The sequence below is a fragment of the Equus przewalskii genome, chromosome 16 (assembly GCF_037783145.1).
Source record: "Equus przewalskii isolate Varuska chromosome 16, EquPr2, whole genome shotgun sequence".
NCBI classification, from domain to species: domain Eukaryota; kingdom Metazoa; phylum Chordata; class Mammalia; order Perissodactyla; family Equidae; genus Equus; species Equus przewalskii.
In genome coordinates this window covers 22,419,096-22,447,007 of record NC_091846.1, presented here as the reverse complement: position 1 = coordinate 22,447,007, position 27,912 = coordinate 22,419,096, and positions in this window count along the sequence as shown.

Below are 27,912 nucleotides of genomic sequence, written 5' to 3'. Positions count from 1 at the left end.
AGAGTAAGTAAAGAGAAATGTGTATTGGAACAAGCATCAGCTGCCTAGGTTCTCCTTTAAAAGACACGTCTCCTTCTGCTAAGGACAGCCATTGCTGAGTGACTTCATTGCCTTCTGGAAAGATAAGTCCAAGGCCTGGGGGTCTCAGACTGGGCAGCTGTGTCAAGCTGCACTCACTGTGGAAGACTTGGTAATAAACACAACCACTGTTTCTTTCTCTGGGTCCTCTGTGTTGATGCTGTGCTTTGACACAAAATGCCAGAGGGCACTGCAGGGTGAGGACTAGGTCCTTAATAATAAAGGTTATTCCCAAATGGAGCAAGAAGGCCTGTGGCTGCACGAGCCCAAAATTGCCATAACTTACTTCTTTGGTTCTGCCTTTCTGTCATTTTGGCATGTCGAAGTGTCATTGCTTACCCATAAGCCTGGAAGAGCACTCTCTAATGTAAGTACCAGGAACCATCTGATGCTGAGGCCCCAGATCTTCTGTCCTTGTCACTAGAAGGACTCACATTAAAGAACCCCCTGACCCACTCCTTCAGAATAATCAAATCCCATACTTACCAGAAAGAGGTGGGGGAAATTTAATTTATCAGGCACTTATTCTGTGCCAGGAGCAGTATTAGCTGCATTTACGTACATTTTCTCATTTAATCCTTATTTGATTAACTTGGAAAGATCCTAGCTTAAATTGGATATGGAGGATGCAGCCTGAAGATAAGTTGACCAAAGAATTAAGTCTTCATAAGCCATTGGGAGGAAGATTATCTTCCCTTATAAGATGCCTTTTGTTGGAATCACAGTTTTGTCCCAACAGAATTGTTCACTCATTCATTCAACAAATACTTGGTAAATGCCTTCTATGTGTTAGTTTGAATGGACAAAACAGTCAGAGATCCCCAACCCGTGGAGCTTATATTTCAGCTTGGGAAGATGACATGATAGATTGGTAGACTATATGGTATGTGGAAAGGTGCTATGCAAGGTGGAAAAAATAGAAAAGTGTAACAAGGTTTGGGAGTGAGGGCGTTGGTAGATTGCAATTTTAATCAGAGTGGTCAAAGCACACCTCACTGAGAAGGCGACATTTGAGCAAAGACTTGAAGCAGGTTAGGGAGGAGCCGTGTGTGTGTTTGGAGAAGAGGCAGAAGCCCTATGGCAGGAACATGCTTGGCTTGTACCAGGAGCAACAAGGAGGCTGTGCGGCTAGTGTGGAGTAAACAAGGGGAGAAGGACAGGAAGGAGGTGAGAGAGGTGAGGGTAGGAAGAGAAGATCATAGAGGGCCTCATCATGGAAGACCCTGGCATGTAAGTTATGGAGGGTTTTGAATGGAGGAGTGATATGGTTGGAATCACCTTTTAAAAGGGTGACTCCTAGGTCTATGTTGACATGGACAGTATGAGGGTGTATTCATTTCCTAGGGCTCCTGTAACAAATTACCACTAACTCGGTGGCTTAAAACAGCAGAAATCAATTCTCTAACAGTTCTGGGGGCTAGAAGTCTGAAATCAAGGTGTCAACAGGACTATGCTCCCTCTAGAGGCTATAGGGTAGAATCCTTCCTGGATTCTTCCAGCTTCTCATGGTTGCTGGCATTCCCTGACTTGTGGTAGCATGACTTCAATCTCTGCCTCCATCCCTACATGGTCTTCTTCCCCGTATCTCTGTGTCAGTCTGGATCTCTTTCTCCTTAAGGACAGCACGCATTAGATTAGGGCCCACCCTAATCCAGTCTAACCTCATCTTAACTTGATTATATTTGTAAAGACCCGATTTCCAAATAAGGTCACACTCACAGGTACTGGATGGTAGGACTTCAACATATCTTTCTGGGGGACACATTTCAACCCACAAGGGTAAGGGTGGAAGCAGGGAACCCAGCTAAGAAGCAACAGCCACACTCCCGTTGAGAGATATTGGCAGCTTGAATCTGAGTTGCAGTAGAAGAATAGAGAGAAGCAGCCTGACTCTGGATATATTTTGAAATCTAAATCAATAGTATTTCCTGACCTATTGGAAGTCAAAAAGAGAGGCATCAAGGATGTCTCAAGGTTTTTCACCTGAGCGTTCGGAAGGTAAGCGTTGTCACTGATTGAAATGAGGGAGGCAGTGGGAAGAGCAGATTTGGGATATGGAGATTAGGTGTTTGATTTTGAATTAATTTAAGACATCTTTTAGATATCCAAGTGAAGATGTTGAGTAGGAAATCGAATGTACAAATCTGTGGTCATTCTGATGTTGACAAAGGGTATAAGAGAGGAAGGCATTTGCCAGGCTTCTTAGCACAACCCCCAAAAGTCACTCACTCTTTCATAGGAAATGAATACAACAAAGTGACTTGGTCACTTAAGACAATAGGTGATATTTACTGAACTATCTACCATAAGCCAGATTTATTTCATAAGTTTTTTCATTTAATACTTACAATCACCCTTTGAGATTGGTGCTGCCCTTCGCCCAAAATTTACAGAGGAGAAAGCCTAATTTTAAGGTGGTTAGGTAACTTTCCCAGAAACATCAAGCTTCCAAGTGGCACGGTAGAAATTCAAACCCATGTTTGTTTGAGAGTAGAGCTGGGGATGTTGAGCACTGTGTTATTTAACTTCACGGGTGTCTGTATTCATTTTACAGAACCGTTCAAGGAAAGGACAGTTTCTCATTTGGGGTACATTTCTCAAATTATCTCCAATTTCCTCTAGTTTTATGTCAAGCCCAGCTGTCACAGCTCTACTTGTTATCTTTAGCTTATAATTACCCTCAACTCCTCATTTCTGACAGTGCGTCTGCATTTCCCATAGGTGAATTGAAACAATTTTGTGTCCAGGAAGGAATACTTGCTAAGCTGTCACATCAGGGCCCATCGCTCTCCAGCTGGAGCAGATGACTATGGCTGCTTGGACCCAAATGGCCAAAGTGGGCAGCCTCTAGCCTGGCCACACTGCCTCTCCTCAGGTGTTACCACAACCCCATGGCATGTGTTAGAGCTGCAGGCCAACCCAGAGTCTCTTGGCCTGGGGCGTGTCTCCATTTGTTTGGAGCCGATAAAATGCAGCTGCAAGTATTTACAAGGCAACTCCTGTCTATCTACTCCTGACACTCCAGTCCTGGGTCATGCAAGACCCTGCCTTTGCCCTCCATCAACTCCAGGACCCCTTGTGGGGGCACTCAATTAAGTTTCTCAGTCTGGCTTTGGCTGCTGGTTTGTCTTCATTCAACTCTCTGCGTTCGTTGTTCATCTAGTTCTGACAGCAGCCAGCCCTTCCTTTCCCTCTACCCTCACTCCCACCCACACTCTGTGCCTCTCTACTTTTTAAGGTGGTAATAATTATAATTATTATGACAATGATAGCCAGCATTTATTAAGTGTTTATGATGTGCCAGATATTGCGCTCAGGGTTTTACATATGATTATTTCTCTAAGCCTCACAAGTCAATGATGTTAAGTACCGCCTTTTTGTGATAAGGAAGTTGAAGCATAGAGAGATAACATAATCTTCGCAGGGTCACACAGCTAATAGATGAGATTGCTGGGACTTGAACCCAGGCACTCTCTTTCCAGGACCCCGGCTGCTGATCTGACTGGACTTCACTGTGTATGTGCCATCCCCCATCCCCTCAATGCCTTCTTGGAAACAATAGGTATAGTGGTAATTATAATTGCAGCCAGGAAATATGTCAATACTTTTGTCAACCACTCCAGTCAAACTTGGATAAGGATGCTCAAGGCAAATATAACCATATTCTGACTATTGCTGGATGCAGTCTACTTTTTCCTTCCTCCCTCCCTTCCTTCCTTCCTTCCTTCCTTCCTTTCTTCCTACTTTCCTTCTTTCTTTCCTTTTGATTAAAAGAAAGTGGCCTTATGAAGGTGGGGTCATGGGGATTATGTCACACAGTGGACAGAAGGTCAGCTTTGACATCTGCTCACTGACTGACTGCTACTGATCAGGGTGACTTGGCAGTAGCAGACCCTGGTGAACACATACTCCTTAGAGATCACTTAATGTTGATTTTTCTTACTCCCTTGGAACATCGTAGGAAAATTGGTTCTCCTTCTGTCACCATAGTGACTGGTCCCTTGGCGTTTCTATGCTGGTAAGTCAACCACAGGACAGGACTGATAAAATGGAGGTGGTGAGTCACATCCAGATGGATGATGATTCAAGGCCAGTGTTTTATCTATTTTAGTTTCTATTCATAACCAGTTTATTCAGAAGTCTAAACTCACGTGTCTAAAACATAAAGTAATTTTATTTTTTCTAATAATTTCACCTAGCTGCCCTGTCGAACCTGACTTTACCAGTGTTGCTTATTCTTTATCCACATCCTGGTCAAATTTTATAATTCTGTAGGCATTCTTGTTTTGCAACAGTCTCATTTTGGTATGAGACTCATTCCTGTTCATTTCAAAACTTACATCTCAAAAGCCATTCCAAGCTCTTTTTTTCCTCATCCTCCTAGTACGAACTAGAACTGTCTTGGTTCTTTGGATTTGTGAGGTTAAATGTAGTTTGTACAGGTGACTGAGAGCAGGGTTGAGTCCACCAGTAAGATCAGATTTAATTTGATAGACAACATTCCAGACCACGCGGCTCTGTAAATTGTACTGGCTTCCCCTCCCTGCTCTCATTGCCCTTGTCCACACCAAAGACGGTCCATCCCATGGCCTCTTGCTCTGGGATTCTCCTTCCCTGAGGTTGACTATCTTTGACCTGGTATTAGCAACATGACCTAAACTTAGTTATTGAGTCCATTTGACCTAGTGGAAATGTATGCATATATGCCTTGACAAATAGTGGATGTACAGCCTGTTCCATTGTGGAGCCCTCTCTCCATCTTGCCGTCTTCCTAAGTTTCTTTTCTCCTTGCTCAAGTAACAGGGCAGATTAGACTTCTACTAGATAAGCTTATGTCCCACCAGGGAATAAAATGCAATTGCCTCCTTCTTGTCTCCCCAAATCTTTATAGCTAATTCTCTTGGGCTCTTCTACATTTCTTGGTTTTAGAGAATGTGAGGAAATAACTTCTTTTCATGAACATTGTACTAGTCGAAAAGCCAAGGGCTCCCTTATGTCTCAAATTTCTTATTATAGTCATTGGGTTTGGGGTGGGCCGGGGGAGGAAAAGTGGGATTGGCTGTGACGTGGTGCCTCTTGTAGTCTCTGTGGTGAATAGCTAACCTCAACTGATGACAACTTTCTAGATGTGCAGTGCTTAACGCTTCTGGTTAATTCCAGAACCACGGGAAAAATCTCACTTGATGTTCTTACATATAAGTGCATGTTTTAATAGTTTAGGGTGGAATTTACCCAAGCTATTTCTTCAGCAATAAAAGACTACCTTATTAAGCTCTGTGTGCTGGTTGTGAAGTCCAACGTCCATTCTTCCCTTCCTCCTTGCTGGCGGAATCTTGATTTTATTCATGAAGAAAGCCTCTTCATTCTTCTCTCTCATTATTTTTCTGCATCATTTAAGAGTAAGACACGGATCTCATGTCCTATACTCCTAAATATTTCAGTGTGTATTTTCTAAACACAAGGATTTTCTTACATAACCACAATACAATGAACGAAACCAGGAAATTAACGATACGATATTATTCTCTAATCTACAAACCTTATACATCGGTCATCGGTTGTGTTCAGTTGTCACATCTCTTTAGTCTCCTTTAATCTATAACCGTTTCTGTATCTGTCTTTGTATTTCATGACATTGACATTTGTTAGGAATACAGGCCTGTAAGTTTGTAGGCTGTCCCTCAATTTGAGTTTGGCTGATGTTCTCCGATGATCAGATTCAGGCTCCGCACACTGCTCAGTAGTGATGCTGAGTTCTTCTGGGTACTTCACAGCAGGAGGCACCTGCTGATTAGGTCCAGTAGGCAGAGAATTCAATTTCTAACGGAACACTGCTGACTCACCAGCCCCTTGCCTCTGCCACTTTGTTACCACACTCAGAGTTTCCCATATTGGGGCTTTCGTACTGATTACCCTGAAGGTCCTTTCTCTCCCATCCCCTCAATGTAGCAAGCTGGTAATCATTGTCAAATGGAAGGCCAATGCTAGGGATTCCTCTAGGAAAACCAGATCTATTTCTACTCATTTAATCTGGGGAGGGAACTTTCTGCAAATGTGGTCAGCCCTCCCACTCACAACTCCTGGTTCCACCACAGCCCTGCTCACAGGTCAGATGACCTGAGGTTAGTTTGCCTGCTAAACCCCAGGCTTCTGGGGACAGCTCCTGAATAAAGTTCAAAACGGGATTTTAGTGCCCATCTTTCATTTTTAGGAAATGAAAAGTTGCAGTCAGAGTTAATTGGTTGATTTGCATTTTTGAAGAACATACTGTCCTCTCACCAGGTACTTTTTGTCCTAGATCTGGCAGAAACGGACCTTATGAGCATGTGTTCAGGAGTTGCTGCAGTGTTCCTAGGCTAACCTTTGCTCCTCTTCAGAAGGTGTTTTCCTAACACCAGCTTCTGTGCACTGGGCCCTCCTAGTTAGAGAGGGGGCTCCAATGTGCTCTACTGCACTCACACGGAGTTCTGGGAGATGAGAGTTGGTTGTAATGTTTCCTTTCCTTTCCTCTAAAATTCTCAATGAAAGGAGCAGACACCCCAAATGGAGGAGGCCTTCTGTGTGGGTGTGAGATGTGGTCTAGCACATCCTCCTCAGAGGAGTCGCTCTCTCCCTTCCCCAGCATCTCCCCAGGAGTAGAGGGGTGACTCTGGTGTATGTGGTGTCGATGGCTTCCTTTGTGGGCTGCCACGGCACCCAGGAGAGTGCCTCCCACTCAGTGTGGCCTCAGCTGCCATTATCAGACAAGCTATCACAGAGCAGGCATCAGCAACAGAAAGTGAGCTCAGAGCTCATGGCTGAGAGGGTAGTGACAAGAAGAGAATCTGGCTTTTGTAGTTGAGACTGGACTCAGGATGAATGTCTGTCTGCAGTGCTCCTGGAGGAAGATGACCTGGGGGAAGTTTTACCTTATTTTTTGTGCCAGCCAAAAGTGTCATTTCCTACTAGCCACGCTTGACGCCGCGTGTACTCAAAAGTGGTTTGTCTGTGTGTGTGTGTGAAGAAGATTTGGCCTGAACTAACATCTGTGCCAATCTTCCTCCACTTTGTACATGGGATGCCTCCACAGCATGGCTGGTGAGTGGAGTAGGTCCCCAGCTGGCATCCGAACCTGTGAACCCTGGGCCCATGAAGAGGAGGGCATGGAACTAACCACTGGGCCTCAGGGCAGGCCCCTCAATAGTGGTTTTTGACACCTGGTTTTCAAAGGGGCTATAGCTATAGGTTCTGAAATAATGGCTAAGTAGTTTTAAGAATGAGATATCACCTACAGGCATACTTACAGGCCAAAAAGAAAAATTGAAACTAGTATTAATATTACCACCCTTATGATAATAAATGTAAGTCTCGTTTAGAGATGCCCTTGCTCATGTAGTGTAGGCTTTTCAAGGGAGTGGTTGGGATGCCGTGTGCTCTACTTGGCTTCGGGCTGCATCCTGCACCATTGTTAACCTGTGAGTGCTCATCTCTTGAGAGCATTTTTTTTTTTGGAATTTTATTAACTTTAAAAATTGAGATATAGGGGGAGAGTGGGTGGAGCAAAATGGTGGGGTGAGCTGACCCGGGATTCTCTCCCCTCCAAAATACAACAAAAGATTGGAAGAACTGAATTTCAGAGAATAAACATAATGCCAGCTCGTTAGAGACCTACAATACCAAGAAGGCGGAGATCATAAACCTTGCAGACGGCCTCGGAGGCACTGGAACACTAGGAGAGAACATCGCTCCCTCCCCTAGAGTCTGCGATGGCTGCAGCGTGGTCGGGAAGGAGCAGGGGAGGGGCCGCGCAACCGGGGGATCATCCAGGACTCCTGCCGCTGATTCAGTGGAGACCCACTGACGGGGGGGGGGGAAACTTCCGTCTGCGGGGACCCTATAAATCAAGGGCCTTGGGAGACCAGAGAACAGAACTGATCTGAACCCAGACCGGCACGGGTCAGTAACAGCCCCTCCCCCCCGGCAAAGCCAGTGGGCGCAGCCATCTTGCCCGAAGGCGGAGAGCTAATACGCCGCTCTCGACCCCCATCTAGTGGCGACAGGCTGTAACTGCAACTGAATTCTACCACCATGAGAAAAAACCGCTCCTCTACAATCCAGCAATTTATAAAAGCCCCAGACCAGAAGGAAAACAATAAAAACACAGAATTAAGTCCTGAGGACTTGGAATTAGGTAAACTAAGTGAGAATGAATTCAGAGCAGCTATAATCAAAAAACTCAATGAGGTAGAGAGAAAGATAGAGAAACAAGCCGAGTTCTGGAGTTACTTCACAAAAGAGATTGAAATCATAAAGAAGAATCAAACAGAATTACTTGAGATGAAAAACACAATGGACCAGATAAAACAGAATACGGATTCCCTGAATGCCCGTGTAGACAACCTAGAGGAGCAAATCAGCATAATCGAGGACAGACAGGCTGAATGGCGCCAGACAGAGGAAGAAAGAGAACTAAGAATTAAAAAAAATGAGGAAAATCTCCGAGAGATAATGGATTCAATGAGGAGTAAGAACATAAGGATCATAGGAATTCCCGAGAATATGGAAAAGGAAAATGGAGCAGAAAGTGTGCTTAACGAAATTATTGAAGAGAACTTCCCAAATCTAGGGATCAACGGAGAAATGTGTGTAGAGGAGGGTTTTAGATCTCCTAGATTTGTCAATGTAAAAAGACCCACCGCAAGGCACATAATAGTAAAGATGGCAAATAGGAATGATAAGGAGAGAATACTCAGGGAAGTAAGAAAAAAAAAGAGAATAACCTATAAAGGAGCCCCTATCAGACTGTCAGCGGATTTCTCTACAGAAACCCTACAAGCTAGGAGAGAATGGAGTGATATATTCAAAGCTTTAAAGGATAAAAACCTTCAGCCAAGAATACTCTATCCAGCAAGAATTTCCTTCAGATATGAGGGAGAAATTAAATCTTTTCCAGACAAACAAAAGTTAAGGGAATTTGTAACTAAAAGCCCTCCATTACAAGAAATCCTCAAGAAGGCTCTCATACTTGAAAAAAGAAAAAAGGGAGAAAGGGGACACAATCCACAGACTAGGGAGACCGATGGATGGAACCAGAACAGGATAGCAAATATTCAACTATAGCATTAGGGTAAAAATAAGGAAACTACCAAAACAAGGACGATCTTAGCACTCTCACTACAAATTAATAAGACGAGTTGGAATCAAAAATGAAAATAATTATTTAGGAGGGGAAGAGCAAAGGGTCTAAATCAGTATTGGTCGAGTAAGTAAGAGACCACCAGAGAAAAGACTATATTATACACGAGATTCTAAATACAAACTTCAAGGTAGACACTAAAATAAAGTACAGAACAGAGTCACAAATCATAGATAAGGAAAAATCTAAGAAACCCAGCATAAGAAATTGCAGTATTAAATGGGTAGTCTAAAGCACACAGGAAAAGAAACACAGGAAAACAAGATAATGAGCGACAGATTGACAGCATTAAGTCCACATGCATCAATAATCACTCTCAATGTGAACGGATTGAACTCTCCAATAAAAAGACACAGAGTGGCAAAATGGATTAAAGAACAAGATCCAACAATTTGTTGCCTCCAGGAAACACACCTCAGCCCCAAGGACAAACACAGACTCAGGGTGAAGGGGTGGAGGACAATACTTCAAGCAAATAGCAAGGAAAAAAAGGCAGGTGTTGCAATTCTCATATCAGACCAAGTGGATTTCAAAATAAGATAGTTAAAGAGAGACACAGAGGGACAATATATAATGATCAAAGGGACACTTCATCAAGAAGAAATAATGCTTATAAATATCTATGCACCCAACACAGGAGCACCAAGATTCATAAAGCAACTATTAACAGACCTAAAGGAAGATGTTAAAAACAACACAATAATAGTAGGGGACCTCAACACCCCACTCACATCAATGGACAGATCATCCAGACAGAAAATCAACAAGGAAATAGTGGAGCTGAATGAAAAACTAAAACAATTGGACTTAATAGACATACATAGATCACTCCACCCTGAAGGAGCGGAATACACATTCTTCTCAAGTGCACATGGAACATTCTCTAGGATAGACCATATGTTGGGAAACAAGGCAAGCCTCTACAAATTTAAAAAAATTGAAATAATAACAAGCATCTTCTCAGATCATAGTGCTATAAGGCTAGAAATTAATTACAAGAAAAAAGCTGAGAAAGGCACAAAGATGTGGAGACTAAACAACACACTACTGAACAAGCAATGGATCATTGAAGAAATTAAAGAAGAAATAAAAAAATACCTGGAAACAAATGAAAATGATAGCATGCCATACCAACTCATATGGGATACAGCAAAAGCTGTATTAAGGGGAAAATTCATCGCAATACAGGCACATCTTAACAAACAAGAAAAATCCCAAATAAGCAACCTTAAAGCACACCTAACTGAACTAGAGAAAAAAAAAACAAATGAAGCCCAAAGTCAGCAGAAGGAGAGAAATAATAAAAATCAGAGCAGAAATAAATACTATTGAAACGAAAAAGGTAGTAGAAAGGATCAATGAGACAAAGAGCTGGTTTTCTGAGAAGATAAATAAAATTGACAAACCACTAGCCAGACTTACAAAGAAAAAAAGGGAGAAAGCTCAAATAAACAAAATCAGAAATGAGTGAGGAGAAATAACAACAGACTCTGCAGAAATACAACAGATTATAAGAGAATACTACAAAAAACTATATGCCAACAGAATGGATAACCTAGAGGAAATGGATAAATTCTTGGACTCCTACAATCTCCCAAAGCTCACTCAAGAAGAGGCAGACAATTTGAACAGACCAATCACAAGGAAAGAGATTGAAACAGCAATCAAAAACATCCCAAAGAATAAAACCCCAGGACCAGATGGCTTTCCTGGGGAATTCTACCAAACTTTCAGAGAGGATTTAATACCTATCCTTTTCAAGCTATTCCAAAAAATTAGGGAAGATGGAACACTTCCTAACACATTCTATGAGGCCAACATCACGCTGATACCAAAACCTGACAAGGACACCACAAAAAAAGAGAACTACAGGCCAATATCACTGATGAACATAAATGCAAAAATTCTAAACAAAATTTTGGCAACCAGAATTCAGCAATTCATCAAAAGAATCATACATCAGGATCAGGTGGGATTCATACCAGGGACACAGGGATGGTTCAACATCCGCAAATCAATCAACGTGATACACCACATCAACAAACTGAGGAATAAAAACCACATGATCATCTCAATAGATGCAGAGAAGGCATTTGACAAGATCCAACAGCCATTTATGATAAAAACTCTGAACAAAATGGGCATAGAAGGAAACTACCTCAACATAATAAAGGCCATATACGACAAACCCATAGCCAACATCATACTCAATGGGCAAAAACTGAACCCCATCCCCCTGAAAAGAGGAACGAGACAAGGATGCCCTCTATCACCACTCTTATTTAACATAGTACTGGAGGTCCTGGCCAGAGCAATCAGGCAAGAAAAAGGAATAAAAGGAATCCAAATAGGGAGGGAAGAAGTGAAACTCTCGCTGTTTGCAGACGACATGATCGTATATATAGAAAACCCCAAAGAATCCATTGGAAAACTGTTAGAAGTAATCAACAACTACAGCAAAGTTGCAGGGTATAAAATCAATTTGCCTAAATCAGTAGCATTTCTATACTCCGGTAATGAACCAACAGAAAAAGAGCTCAAGAATACAATACCATTCACAATCGCAACAAAAAGAATAAAATACCTTGGGGTAAATTTAACTAAGGAAGTGAAGGACCTATATAATGAAAATTACAAGGCCTTTCTGAGAGAATTGGACGATGACATAAGGAGATGGAAGACATTCCATGTACATGGATTGGAAGAATAAACATAGTTAAAATGTCCATTCTACCTAAAGCAATCCACAGATTCAACGCCATCCCAATCAGAATCCCAATGACATTCTTTACAGAATTAGAAAAAAGAATCCTAAAATTCATATGGGGCAACAAAAGACCCCGAATTTCTAAAGCAATCCTGAGAAAAAAGAACAAAACGGGAGGCATCACAATCCCTGACTTCAAAACATACTACAAAGCTACAGTAATCAAAACAGCATGGTACTGGTACAAAAACAGGTGCACAGATCAATGGAACAGAATTGAAAGCCCAGAAATAAAACCACACATCTATGGACAGCTTATCTTTGACAAAGGAGCTGAGGGCCTACAATGGAGAAAAGAAAGTCTTTTCAACAAATGGTGCTGGGAAAACTGGAAAGCCACATGTAAAAGAATGAAAATTGACCATTCTTTTTCACCATTCACCAAAATAAACTCAAAATGGATTAAAGACCTAAAGGTGAGACCTGAAACCATAAGGCTTCTGGAAGAAAACGTAGGCAGTACACTCTTTGACATCGGTATTAAAAGGATCTTTTCGGACACCATGCCTTCTCAGAGAAGGGAAACAATAAAAAGAATAAACAAATGGGACTTCATCAGATTAAAGAGCTTCTTCAAGGCAAATGAAAACAGGATTGAAACAAAAAAACAACCCACTAACTGGGAAAAAATATTTGCAAGTCATATATCTGACAAAGGCTTAATATCCTTAATATATAAAGAACTCTCGCAACTCAACCACAAAACATCAAACAACCCAATCAAAAAATGGGCTGGAGACATGAACAGACATTTCTCCAAAGAAGATATACTGATGGCCAATAGGCACATGAAAAGATGCTCATCATCGCTGATCATCAGGGAAATGCAAATCAAAACTACACTAAGATATCACCTTACACCTGTTAGAATGACAAAAATATCTAAAACTAATAGCAACAAATGTTGGAGAGGTTGCGGAGAAAAAGGAACCCTCATACACTGCTGGTGGGAATGCAAACTGGTGCAGCCACTATGGAAAACAGTATGGAGATTCCTCAAAAAACTAAAAATAGAACTACCATACGATCCAGCCATCCCACTACTGGGTATTTATCCAAAGAGCTTGAAGTCAGCAATCCCAAAAGTCCTGTGCACCCCAATGTTTATTGCAGTACTGTTTACAATAGCCAAGATGTGGAAGCAACCTAAGTGCCCATCAACAGACGAATGGATAAAGAAGATGTGGTACATATATACAATGGAATACTACTCAGCTGCAAAACAGAACAAAATCATTCCATTTGCAATAACATGGATGGACCTTGAGAGAATTATGTTAAGTGAAATAAGCCAGCGAGAGAAAGATAATCTGTGTATGACTCCACTCATATGAGGAATTTAAAACTATGGACCAAGAACAGTTTAGTGGATACCAGGGGAAAGGTGGGGTGGGGGGTGGGCACAAAGGGTGAAGTGGTGCACCTACAACATGACTGACAAACATTAATGTACAATTGAAATTTCACAAGATTGTAGCCTATCAATAACTCAATAAAAAAAAAATTGAGATATAGGGGCCGGCCGGGGCCGAGTGGTTGAGTTTGCGCGCTGCACTTTGGCAGCCCAGGGTTTCGCCCGTTCAGATCCTGGGCTCGGATACAGCCGCCACACTGGGGCCATGCTGGGGCAGTGTCCCACGTGCCACAGCTGGGGGGACCCACAACTGAAAATACACAGCTGTGTACCAGGGGGCTTTAGGGAGAAAAAGGAAAAAAAATTGGGATATAATTACATACCATAAAACTCACCATTTAAAAGTGTACAATTCAGTGGTTTTTAGTATGTTTACAAGACTGTGCAACCATTACCACTGATTCCAGAATATTTCATCATCCTCAAAAGAAACCTGGCACCCATTAGTAGTCATTCCCCATTACCCCCAAGCCCTGGCAACCACTAATCTACCTTCTGTCTCTATGGATTTGCCTGGGGCGTTTCACATGAAGAGCTGCTTTCACTAGCGTAATGTTTTCAAGGTTCATCCATGTTATAGCACATATCAGTACTTCATTCCTTTTTCTGTCTTTTCAAGATGAGTTAACGTCTGTTGTCAATCTTCTCTCTTTTTTTTTCCTTCTTCTCCCCAAAGCCCCCCAGTAAATAGTTGTATATTCTATTTGTACGTCCTTCTGGCTCTGCTATGTGAGACGCCGTCTCAGCATGGCCTGAAGAGCGGTGTTAGGTCTGCACCCAGGATCCGAACCAGCAAAACCCAAGCCGCTGAAGGAGATCACGTGAACTTAACCACTCTGCCACTGGCCGACCCCTACTTCATTCCTTTTAATTGCCAGAAAATATCCCATTGTATGCATATATCACATTTGTTTATTCATTCTGCAACTAATGGATGCTTGAGTTGTTTCCAGCTTTTGGCCCTTATGAATAATGCTGCTATAAATATTTGTGTGCAAGTTTTTGTGGGAACATATTTTCATTTCTCTTGGGTGTATATCTAGAAGTGGAACTGCTGGGTCATAGGATAACTCTATGTTTAATTTTCTGAGAAACTGCAAAGTTGATTTTCACAGTAGCTGTGCCAGTTTACGTTCCCACCAGCAATGTACAAGAGTTCTATCGTTTCCACATCCTGACAAACACTCATTATTTGTCTTTTACTTTTTGGGATTCTAGCCATCCTAGTGGGTGTGAAGTGGTGTCTCATTGTGTCTGTGAGTATTTTTAACACAATATTCTCACACACATTATAACCACGTTTTGCATATGAGTTCCCCCAGTCCATAGTATATTAGAGAACCTTAGCCATTCACTCATTCAACCAAGATTTACTAGCATCTGCTATGTGCCTGGCACTTCTGGGAAAGACACAGCACAAGGCAGAGAGAACAAGGCAGACCTGCTCAGCCCTCATGGAACTTACACTCAGTGAAGATACTAAAAAAACATGAAATAATGAACAAAATGGCTGCACATTGGAACGAGCCTCTGAAGGACACAAACAAGGACCAAGTGCTGAGGAAAAGGACAGTGATGTGTGGGGCAGGCTTGGTGGCGCAGCGGTTGAGTGCGCATGTTCCGCTTTGGCAGCCCGGGGTTCTCTGGCTCGAATCCCAGGTGCGGACGTGGCACCGCTTGGCACGCCACGCTGTGGTAGGCGTCCCACATATAAAGTAGAGGAAGATGGGCACGGATGTTAGCTCAGGGCCAGTCTTCCTCAGCAAAAAGAGGAGGATTGGTGGCAGATGTTAGCTCAGGACTAATCTTCCTCAGAAAAAAACATTAAAATAAATAAATAAAAAGAAGAAAAGAATAGTGATGTGTGTGTGTGTGTGTGTGTGTGTGTGATTAGTCAGAATTCTCCAGAGAAACAGAACTAATACGATGTGTGTGTATATATAGAAAGAAACTTATTTTAAGGAATTGGCTCACAGTTGTGGAGGCTTGGTGAGTCCAAAATCTGATGGGGGAGGCCCACAGGCTGGAGACTCATGAAAGAATTGTGGTTTGAGTTCAAAGATAGTCTGCTGCAGAATTGGGAGGAGCTGACGTTACAGATGAGTCCAAAGGCCACGTGCTGGCACAACCCCATCTCGCACAGTGAAGGTTGGCCGTTTGTTCTATTCAGACCTTTAAATGATCGGAGAGGCCCACCTACATTAGGGAGGGCAGTTTGCTTTACTCAAAGTCCACTGATTTAAATGTAAATCTCATCCAAAAACGCTCTCACAGAAACATCCAGAATAGTGTTTGACCACCTCTCTGGGGACCATGCCCAGCCAAGTTGACATAAAATTAATCATCACAGGGGGTGTCCACACTAGGCAGGGGATTGGGAAGGCTATTCTGGACAGGCGATATTTAAACTGAGATCTAAAGGATGAGAAGAAATCAAGCATGCAAAGAGTAGGGAGAAGAACATTCGAGGCAGAGGAAACTGGCCTCCGTGTCACTTTCTCTCAAGTCGAATTCTTCTTCTTTCTTTTTTTTTTTATTAAGATTATGATAGTTAACAACCTTGTGAAATTACAGTTGTACATTATTGTTAGTCATGTTGTAGGTACACCACTTCACCATTTGTGCCCTCCCCCAACCCCCAACTTTCCCCTGGTAACCACCGATCAGTTCTCTTTGTCTATATGTTAACCACCTATAAGTGGAGTCATACAGAGTTCGTCTTTCTCTGTCTGGCTTATTTCACTCAACATAATACCCTCAAGGTCCGTCCATGTTGTTGTGAATGGGACGACTTTGTCCTTTTTTATGGCCGAGTAGTATTCCATTGTGTATATATATACCATATCTTCTTTATCCAATCATCAGTTGCTGGACACTTAGGTTGGTGCCATATCTTGGCTATTGTGAATAATGCTGCAATGAACATAGGGGTGCATGGAACTTTTGGAATTGCTGATTTCGGGTTCTTAGGATAGATACCCAGTAGTGGGATGGCTGGGTCATAGGGTATTTCTATTTTTAACTTTTTGAGAAGTCTCCATACTGTTTTCCATAGTGGCTGTCCCAGTTTGCATTCCCACCAACAGTGTATGAGGGTTCCTTTTTCTCCACAGCCTCTACAACATTTGTCACTCTTGGTTTTGGATATTTTTGCCATTCTAACAAGTGTAAGGTGATATCTTAATGTAGTTTTGATTTGCATTTCCCTGATGATTAGTGACGGTGAGCATCTTTTCATGTCTCTATTGGCCATCCGTATATCTTCCTTGGAGAAATGTCTGTTCATGTCCCCTGCCCATTTTTTGATCAGGTTGTTTGATTTTTTGTTGTTGAACTATGTGAGTTCTTTATATATTATGGAGATTAACCCTTTGTCAGATAAATAACTTGTAAATATTTTTTCCCAATTAGTGGGCTGTTTTTTTGTTTCAATCCTGTTTTCCCTTGCCTTGAAGAAGCTCATTAGTCTGATGAAGTCCCATTTGTTTATTCTTTCTATTGTTTCCCTCATCTAAGGGGTTATGGTGTCCAAAAAGATTCCTTTGAAACTGATGTCAAAGAGTGTACTGCCTATATTTTCTTCTAGAAGACTTATTGTTTCAGGCCTAATCTTTAGGTCTTTGATCCATTTTGAGTTTATTTTTGTGAATGGTGAAAAAGAATGGTCAATTTTCATTCTTTTACATGTGGCTGTCCAGTTTTCCCAGCACCATTTGTTGAAGAGACTTTCTTTTCTCCATTGTATGCCCTCAGCTCCTTTGTCAAAGATAAGCTGTCCGTAGGTGTGTGGTTTTATCTCTGGACTTTCAATTCTGTTCCATTGATCTGTGCACCTGTTTTTGTACCAGTACCATGCTGTTTTGATTACTGTAGCTTTGTAGTATGCTTTAAAGTCAGGGATTGTGATGCCTCCAGCTTTGTTCTTCTTTCTCAGGATTGCTTTAGCAATTCGGGGTCTTTTGTTGCCCCATATGAATTTTAGGATTCTTTGTTCTAATTCTGTAAAGAATGTCATTGGGATTCTGATTGGGATAGCACTGAATCTGTAGATTGCTTTAGGTAGTATGGACATTTTAACTATGTTTATTCTTCCAGTCCATGTACATGGAATGTCTTTCCATCTCTTTATGTCGTCATCAATTTCTTTCAAGAAAGTCTTGTAGTTTTCATTGTATAGATCTTTCACTTCCTTGGTTAAATTTATCCCAAGGTATTTTATTCTTTTTGTTGCGATTGTGAATGGGATTGAGTTCTTGAGTTCTTTTTCTGTTGGTTCATTGTTAGTGTATAGAAATGCTACTGATTTATGTATGTTGATTTTATACCCTGCAACTTTGCTGTAGCTGTTGATTGTTTCTAATAGTTTTCCTATGGATTCTTTGGGGTTTTCTATATATAAGATCATGTTGTCTGCAAACAGTGAGAGTTTTACTTCTTCGTTGCCTATTTGGATTCCTTTTATTTCTTTTTCCTGCCGAATTGCTCTGGCCAACACCTCTAGTACTATGTTGAATAAGAGTAGTGAAAGTGGGCACCCTTGTCTTGTTCCTGTTCTCAGAGGGATGGGTTTCAGTTATTGTCCATTGAGTATGATGTTGGCTGTGGGTTTGTCATATATGGCCTTTATTATGTTGAGGTACTTTCCTTCTATATCCATTTTATTGAGGGTTTTTATCATAAACGGATGTTGGATCTTGTCGAATGCTTTCTCAGCATCTATTGAGATGATCACGTGGTTTTTCTTTCTCATTTTGTTAATGTAGTGAATCATGTTGATTGACTTGTGGATGTTGAACCATCCCTGTGTCCCTGGTATAAATCCCACTTGATCATGGTGTATAATCTTTTTGATGTATTGCTGTATTCAGTTTGCCAAAATTTTGTTGAGGATTTTTGCATCTATGTTCATCAGTGATATTGGCCTGTAGTTTTCCTTCTTTATGTTGTCCTTGTCAGGTTTGGGGATCAGGGTGATGTTGGCTTCATCGAATGTGTTAGGGAGTGCTCCATCTTCCTCAATTTTCTGGAATAGTTTGAGAAGGATAGGTATTAAATCTTCTTTGAATGTTTGTTAGAATTCTCCAGAGAAGCCGTCTGGTCCTGGACTCTTATTTTTGGGGAGGTTTTTGATTACTGTTTGTATTTCTTTACTTGTGATTGGTCTATTCAGATTCTCTATTTCTTCCTGATTCAGTTTGGGGAGGTTGTAAGAGTCTAGGAATTTATGCATTTCTTCTAGGTTGTTCAATTTGTTGGCATATAGTTTTTCATAGTATTCTCTTATGATCCTTTCTATTTCTTCGGTATCTGTTGTGATTTCTCCTCTCTCGTTACTAGTTTTATTTATTTGAGACTTCTCTCTTTTTTTCTTAGTGAGTCTGGCTAAGGGTTTATCGATTTTGTTAATTTTTTCAAAGCACCAACTCTTTGTTTCATTAATCCTTTCTACTGTCTTTTTTGTTTCAATATTGTTTATTTCTGCTCTAATTTTTATTATTTTCCTCCTTCTACTGACTTTGGGCTTTGTTTGTTCGTCTTTTTCTAATTCTGTTAGGTGTTGTTTGAGGTTGTTTATGTGAGATTTTTCTTGCTTATTGAGGTGAGCCTGTATTGCAATGAATTTCCCTCTTAGGACTGCTTTTGCTGTGTCCCAAATGAGTTGGTATGGCGTGTTTTCATTTTCATTTGTCTCCAGATAATATTTGATTTCTGCCTTAATTTATTCAATAATCCATTGTTCAGTAGCATGTTGTTTAGTCTCCACATTTTTGCCCCTTTTCCAGCTTTATTCTTGTAGTTGATTTCTAGTTTCATAGCATTATGACCCAAAAAGATGCTGAATATTATTTCAACCCTCTTGAATTTATTGATGCTTGCTTTGTTTCCCAAGATATGGTCTATCCTTGAGAATGTTCCATGCACACTTGAGAAGAATGTGTAACCTGCTGTTTTTGGATGAAGTGTTCTATATATATCTAAGTCCATCTGGTCTAATTTTTCATTTAATTCTATAATTTCCTTGTTGATTATCTGTCTGGATGATCTATCCATTGGTGTTAATGGGGTGTTGAGGTCCCCTACTATTATTGTATTGTTGTTGATGTCTCCTTTTAGTTTTGTTAATAGATGCTTTACAAATTTTGGTGCTCCTATGTTGGGTGCATATATATTTATAAGTGTTATGTCATCTTGGTGGAGTGTCCCTTTTATCATTATATACTGCCCCTCTTTGTCTTTCTGTATCTGTTTTGCTTTGAAGTCTACTTTGTCTGATATAAGTATGGCAACACCTGCTTTCTTTTGTTCATTAGTAGCTTGGAGTATTGTCTTCCATCCCTTCACTCTGAGTCTGTGTTTGTCTTTGGGGCTGAGGTGTGTTTCCTGGAGGCAGCATATTGTTGGGTCTTGTTCTTTGATCCATCCTGCCACTCTGTGTCTTTTGATTGGAGAGTTCAGTCCATTTACATTTAGAGTGATTATTGAAACGTGGGGGCCTACTGCTGCCATTTTATCACTTGTTTTCTGGTTCTCTTGCATTTCCTTTGTTTCTCGTCCCATGATTTTTGGATTCCTAATTCAGGTAGGTAAATTTCTATATTAGCTTTCTTCTTATTTGTAATTTGTGTCTTTATTCTTGTTATTTGTTTAGTGGTTACCAGGTGGTTTGTATAACACATCTCATAGATGAGATAGTCCTTTTTCTGATGGCCTCTTATTTCCTTAAATTAAAACATTCCGTCCCTTTTCTCTTCCCCTTCTAGGTTGTTATTGTCAGATTTTTTTTCCTCTTCCTTTTTGTGTTGTGAGTTTGTGGTTAAAATGACAGGATTATATTTATTCTTAGTGTTTCCCTTCCTTTTATCTTTAATGTTTTATTTAACTTTTACTAACCTGTTCTGATTGAGAGCTGTTACTTTCTGTTATTGTCCTTCTACTTATCTCCTTTGTTCTGGGTTTTGTAGCCCCTTACCTTTTTTGATTTTTCAGGTATGAGGGTCTTCCTGAGCATTTCTTGAAGAGGAGGTCTTGTGGAAATGAACTCCCTTAACTTTTGTTTATCTGGGAAAGTTTTTATTTCTCCATTGTATTTGAAGGATATTTTCGCTGGGTAGAGTATTCTTGGCTGCAGGTTTTTGTCCTTCAGAGTTTTGAATATATCATTCCATTCTCTTCTAGCCTGTAAAGTATCTGCTGAGAAATCTGCTGATAGCCTTATGGGGGTTCCTTTGTAGGTTATTTTCTTCTGCCTGGTTGCCCTTAGTATTTTCTCTTTGTCGTTGACTTTTGCTAGCTTCACTACTATATGCCTTGGGGTTGGTCTTCTTGCATTGATAAAGTTTGGAGATGTGTTGGCTTCTGTCATATGAAGTTCCATCTCTCTCCCCAGGTTTGGAAAATTCTCAGCCATTATTTCTTTGAACAGGCTTTCTGCCCCCTTCTCCTTCTCTTCTCCCTCTGGTATACCTATAATCCTTATGTTGCATCTCCTAATTGAGTCAGATAGTTCTCGGAGAGTTTCTTCATTTCTTTTCAGTCTTAGTTCTCTCTCCTCCTCTGTCTGCAGCATTTCTATATTCCTACCCTCCAAATTGCTAATTTTGTCCTCCATATTATTGACCCTACTGTTTGGAGAGTCCAGATTTTTCTTAATCTCCTCCATTGTGTTCTTCATCTCCAGTATTTCTGATTGGTTCTTCTTTATAGTATCAAGCTTTTTTGTGGCATAGCTCCTGAACTCGTTGAGTTGTCTATCTGAATTCTCTTTTAACTCATTGAGTTTTTTAATAATGGCTGTTTTGAATTCATCATCATTTAGGTTATAGATTTCATTGTCTTTGGGATTGTTTTCTGGACACTTGTCATTTTCCTTCTGTTCTGGAGATTTAATATATTCTTTCATACTGTTTGAAGTCATGGATTTGTGCCTCCACATAGAGATAGAATTTAGTTACTGCTTCCACTTGTTTCAACTGGTGTTGGGGGGAGCAGCTGTTTAGACTGCACGGACCAGGAACCCTGTCAGCTGTTACTGACTGGACCTGGGCCCCTCCTCGTAGTCACAGTGGTCCTATGGGGTCCCTCATCAGTTGTGGGGGCAATCGCAAGGGGGCCTCAGGCTGCTGGTGCCTACTGTTGCAGAACACCTAGATGTGCTCCCTCCTTGGGGTCTGCAGCAGTGTTATGGGCTTTCCCAGTGGCCGGGAGAAGGATCACCTATAATCACAGCTCTGTCACTGTCAGAGCCCACAAGATCTCACTTGTGCACTATAGGTCCCAGCAGAGCTATGGTTATCTTCTGCAGTCTGTGGTTAGCTCACCTAGCTGTGCTGCTTTTGCCCCAGTGCCTTCCAGCCTTGCGATTGCCGGTTGGGGCACTAGTGCTGTGCAGAGGCTTTCACTGAGGCTGCTGTGGGAACCTGGAGTTTCCCTCTGGGCCACGGAGCTGGGCAGCTGGAGCTCCACTCAGCCCCAGACCACTCCCATGGAATCTCTGGGAGCCCCTTGCCCCGTCTGGGACACAGCCAGAGTCCATGAGTTCAGCGGCAGCTGGCGGGCTGCTGCCTTGCCTGGGATCTTGCTCTTTGGGGGCCTCCTGGCATTGTGGATGCTGGGCGGGGCCTCTCCGCTAATGGCGAGCAGAGGCTTTCCCTGCCACCAGTGCAGGACCCTGGAGTTTCCCACTGGGCTTAGGTGTAATCGTGGGGGGCTTAGGTAGGGCTGTAGTCACCTGTTTTCACCGTCACTCCACCGGTGAGTGCACACTCCTGCCCTTGGTGCGTGGCGATGCCATGGGGGAGTCCACTGGAAGAGAGCCGCTTGCAGGTACTAGGCTGTCCATGGGTCAGGGGTCGGAGAGTCTTCACCTATCTCCACCTCCTCCCAGGAGGAAGTCTGTTTGCCTTCCGAGGTATAGCAGCACGGGTCTCTCAGGCATCCTGAGATGCTATATGGATATACTTTGTTAACCGATGAACATCCAATTGGTTGTAGATTTGAAGGGGGAGAGACAAAGAAGACTATTCACTCCGCATCTTGGTCCTGCCTCTGAATTCTTCTTCTTTCTATCACCTGCCATCAAGGTCAGTAAATTACAAAAGGGGAATAACAGCTGGTCCTTCAGTGGAACCAGGGTGGTGGCATTGAGTGACACGGGATCCATCCCTTTTCCATTCCAAAGCTAATCAGCTAGGTCCCAAAGTAGTGGATTTTGTCTACTTCCCAAGCTGGACACCAAGGAGGTTTCAAAAGAAAGCAACAGAAAAAAACAAAGGCAAACCTCATAAGTTCTGGAGAGGATGGTTGAGACCTCAAGGATTTACTTAGTCATTTCCTTGGAAGTCTAAAATTACTGATCATATTTGATAGGTAGGCGGATCCAATCTATTTCTAAAAAAGGCAAAGACTATTCTCACAGTGAAGAGTCCCCCAGATCCAGAGCCATCCTAATGAGGGAGGGTGGGCCTACTCCTCATGCTGGCCTTTGGTACCATCTTCCACAACTCCCAGAGGGCTTAGGACACACCTGACCATGGGTCTGCCTTACTCTATCCTACTGGAGTTTCTGAACTCAAAAAAACAAAACCAAACAAAACCCTACCAAACACATTTCTCCTCTGCCGTGCAGTCTGGAATTGAATGTGCTCAGTTCTTTCCACCAAGTGGTGGAGACCTGGGTGCCAGGACTTGCTGGTCTCTCCTCCGCTGACTCCCTCGGCTTCAGGCAGGATGTGCTGGTCTCTCCTCCACAAAGTTTTGTCATCTTCAGGTTTCCTTCTCCCTTGTGTGAAGCGCTGAATAACACTTCCAAAGTGGGGTAATTATTTGCCTTTCTGGTATGTCTATGCAGCAAAATTATATGTCTTTTTCCTTTGGTTCCCTGCTTTAATGGTCTCATTCTCTTCCTGTCAAGGAAGACAAAACATCTCTCTTCAAGGGAAGTAGAAAATGCCCTGGACTGTTTTTTCCCTGGTCAGAGTGGGTCCTTTTGTGTTCTCTTCTCTCGAAGGAGCAAAGCTCCGTCCTCTCCTTTCCCTAAGGCTGGTGCTGACTATCTGATTCCAGTCACTCAACTTCCACATGTAAATTTTCATGAGTCAGATTGTAACAGCTTCAGAAACTGGCCCCAAAGATGGAAAAGTTTGAACCATTTGAACATACTTGTGTGAATAATTTAAACTCTGGCAAAAATTTGGGGTATGCAGATGGCTCACAGGGAATAAATTCTCTGGTCAAATGTTAACTCTTTCTAAGGAAAAAACAAAGCCAAAAAGGAGGTCATGGGACCTCTTTAAACTTTCCTGAAATAAAAACAATATTAGCTAACCCATGTAGCACTTACTATGTGCCGGTCATTGCTCTTAGATGCCATGAAGATTAACCCATTCAATCAATCCTCACACAGCTCGGGAGACAGATGATATATCCCTATTTTCAGATGAGAAAACTGAGCCAGCAAGAGCTTAAGAAATGTGCTCAGGGAAGTGGTGGAAACCCAGAAAATCTTCAGAGTCCACTACATAAATTTACAAAACAAGTATCAAAATATTATTAGGTTTACCCTCCCAAGCCAGGAAACAGACTTGAGAGGGTCCCCACCACCTTTGTCATGGTAGCCCTGAATGAGGGCTTTCTGGGCCTGCTCCAGCCAGTGACCAGGCCCTGAGGTAGGGGGATGATTGTGACTTGGTCCCATTTCTGCATCAAGATTCAGACAGAGCCACTGAGGCATGTGGACCCACCACCTCTCATCTACAGCAAACAAATCTTCTTACTTAAAGTAGTACCCGGAGCAGAGAATCTCTAGATGTAATGTGTGAGAGAACCACCTGGGATGCAGCGAAAGTGCAGGTGCTGACTCAGTGGGGTGAGGTGGAGGCTAGATCCGGTCTTTCTAGCAAGCTCCCAGGGGATGTGATGCTGCTGGCCCGCAGGACTGAGAAGCGAGGACCTAGAATGCCTACTTCTTGATAACACTTGTCAGTGGCAGGTTTCAGCTGAAGGAACTGTCACCACCCAGTTGACCTGAGGAACTGAAGGGTGGGTTTGGATATTTTAACTGTTTTTCCAAATTATTCTTTTTCCTTTTGTTATGTTAAGGGGACGCAATCACCAACCACCCTGCACCAGACCAAGCCTCACCACAAGAGCTACGCCTGTGACCTTTGCCTTATCATTTTTTTAAGATTGGCACCTGAGCTAACATCTGTTGCCAATCTTCTTTTTTGTTTTCTTCTTCTTCTCCCCAAAGCCCCCCATTACGTAATTGTATATTCTAGTTGTAGGCCCTTCTGGTTGTGCTGTGTGGGACGCCACCTCAGCATGGCCTGATGAGCAGTGCCATGTCCCTGCCCAGGATCTGAACCAGCAAAACCCTGGGGCATGGAAGCGGAGCATGTGAGCTTAAACACTCAGCCATGGGGCTGGCCCCTGACCTTTGCCTTATTTTTAATGCTAAGATCTCTCCAGGAGGAGCTTAGGCCTTATTATCGCAACCTGCAGTGTATGTGGAAACATGTTTTCCACCTGAGCCTGCGTAAGTGAATACCCACCTCTCCTTTTTGAATATTCATTCCCCATCCGAAATAAATGTCCCTGCTTCCCTTTGTTCGGGGACACCATGACTCTGGAAATGATTCCACATGGTCTCCTGTTTGCTGCAAATATACTTTACTTTGTGAGACAACTACTTCTGGTGTAGTCTGATTTAACTCACCAGGAAGGAACACACTTTGGTTTGGTAACAAATTGGTGTCCAATGTGGGGCTTGCTTCTTCATGGTGCTTTTGCCACCGGCTTGATGTTGCTGCCTGATTGGGAGACCCAGTAGCCGCACTGAGCACTTTGCTCAGAGGATCTCTCAATAGAGGTGGGTGGGGGTGCCAACCCCACGGCATGGCTATAACAGTTATTTCTTTAAGTTGTCTCACAAAGTTTACATGTTGGGGCCTGGCTTCAGGTTTGAGTCCCCATCTGGGGGTAGCCTGGCTCAGGGGAGTGAGAGCATCCTGTGATTGGAAGGATTGCACAACCTGGCCAATCCAGAAGGACCAATGCTTGGCTCTGGCAAAACGGGAGCAATCCCTGTTGACTAGCCAGGGGTTCAAGGGCCCTCTGGAAATCGAGTCTCCTCTGGAGTGACGAGATGTGGGTTCAAGGCCCCCCTGAAGTCACTGAGTCTGCTTTTGTGTCGTGCCTGTGATCAGAGAAGGGGTTCCCTTTGATGGGGTTAAACCGCCCCTTAAGTCACTGAGTCTGTCTGAGACAGGAAGCAGCCTAAAGAGACAAAAAGAGGAGGATTGGCAGATGTTATCTCAGGGCTAACCCTCCTCGGAAAAATAAATAATTAAATAAATAAAAGCCTATTGATTACAGGAAAGATTCCTCTTTATGGCTTCTGGCTTCAAGGGGTATTGTTTACCGGGGACGAGTGACCTACCTGCTTCAATTTTACCTCTACTGATGTGTCAACAGCTGCTCGCCCCACCTGTCCTTGTGCCCATACTTCTGAGTGTGGGGGATTGGAATTGGCCACCCAAGATATATCTCTTTTGCATGAGGATTATTTTGGGCTGGTTACTTTTAAAAGAAACTCTAGAAAGTAGAATTTACTTACCCTTTGTAAGAGATATTTGTAAGGGAAATCTCCATCTGTAAAAGTGTCTCCCTCTTTGTACCAGGGAGAAAGGGGGATGACCTTATCCTCTAGAAACTCTTAATCAATGCAGAAGGCAAGGACTTAAATCTGCATAATAACCTTACTCTTGTTTACTGTGCTTTTCTGGTAATCTCCCATAACTGACTCCCCCACTCCCAACATCCTCCTCTGTAGCTGAAGATGGTATTTAAGATGAGAACCTCCACCATTTTGGTGAGTTGCTCAGTTTTCCTGAGTCTCTCCCATGTATACATGTTACAAAGCTTTGTTTAATTTTCTCCTGTTATTGTCTCTCACATGTATTTAATTCATAGCCTGGCCAGAAGGACTTAGAGTGGGTAGAGGAAATGTCTTCCTCCCCTACATGAGTTAACTCGGCTTAAAACATTTAGGGGAAGCTCTTCCTTCTCAGGTGCTGGTGTATCTTGCAATAGGGTCGTAAGCTCACCTCCCTGACTTTTGGGAACTTGGATCTCTATTTTATCTTGTTCCCAGCTTACTGAGGCTCCTAATTTAGATAGCATATCCCTCCCTAGAGGGAGAACAGGGCATTCTGGTACATACAGAAAAGAATGCTTCAGCATTTTTTATCCTATTTCACAGATCAAGGACTCCTGAAAACTTTTGGTCTCTGCTTTTCCTGATACTCCTTTTATGCCATGCTTCGATTTTTGGAAGATTTCTCTTTTTGGGTGTTTAACACTAGGAATGTGGCTCCAATAAGGAGCAAGAATTCAACATGTTCTCCTACTGCCAAGGTCCCCTAGGGCTCCTAGAGCCAACTGGGGAGCCCCACGGCCATGTCCCATCTCATCTGTAGTCAAGGGAAGTTGCCATGTCTTGGTCTTGTTCGATCCCTTCCTTCTATGGGGATGGTTCCAGCTATCGTGTGGCCAACGCTCTTCCTGTTTGCAGTATGCACACTGATTAGCCCCCAACTTTGTTGGTGGCTTTCTGGTCCCTCAATAGGGCTGGGGTCACTCACTCATGGTGTAATCCTTCTCTCCCTAGGGTTACCTTGAGTAGACTGGAGGACCACAGCTAACAGGGCAGCTTATCTTTTCATCTTCTTATTTCCTTTTCATCCTCAGCTTGATCTCCGTTACTGAACACTGTAAATGCAGCCTCTACTAGTTGAGGAGATCCTCCTCATCAGAAAGATCTTGTAATGTGGAAAGTATTTTTGAAGTTTTCGATTCAACCTTTGACCCTTCATTTAGACATAGTGCCATGAAGCACTGGAGATAAGAGATTTTTTCCCATTTCTTGGTTGTTTTGCAAAACACATCTACTTGTAGTTTGGTGTTAATGTAAGTGAGCAACAGTGAGGCCATCTTGTTTTACTAAATGGCCCCAGCCCCTCCTCTGTGACTACTCACTGCTTTGCACGTACTTTAAAAAATTCCCATGCTCTCCTGATTTATGGCCTCTGCTTATGTATGTACTCCCTGATACCTTGATAAACTAAAACTTTGTTCTGTAAGTTTCTCTCCAGGAACAGGCTGACCACAGGCAGGAAACACACCTACAAGGTATCCATCACAGCTGAAAGAAGAATGGAACAATGTGATGCCTGGAGCCTGTCATGCCTGGAGACCAACATCCCTGGACCCCCTCTTTACTGCCCATTTTCGCTATGACTGCCTCAAGATTCTGAAATCCTTGAAGATGGGTTTTTGAGACATTAGTCCCCTGTCTTCCAAGTAGCTGGCTAATCTAATTAAACTTCCTTTTTCGATCTCTAACTCGTTGTGATTAATTGGCTCAGATTGCAGCTAGCAGAGTGAGCCCATTGCTCAGTACCATTAACACTTAGGGTCCCA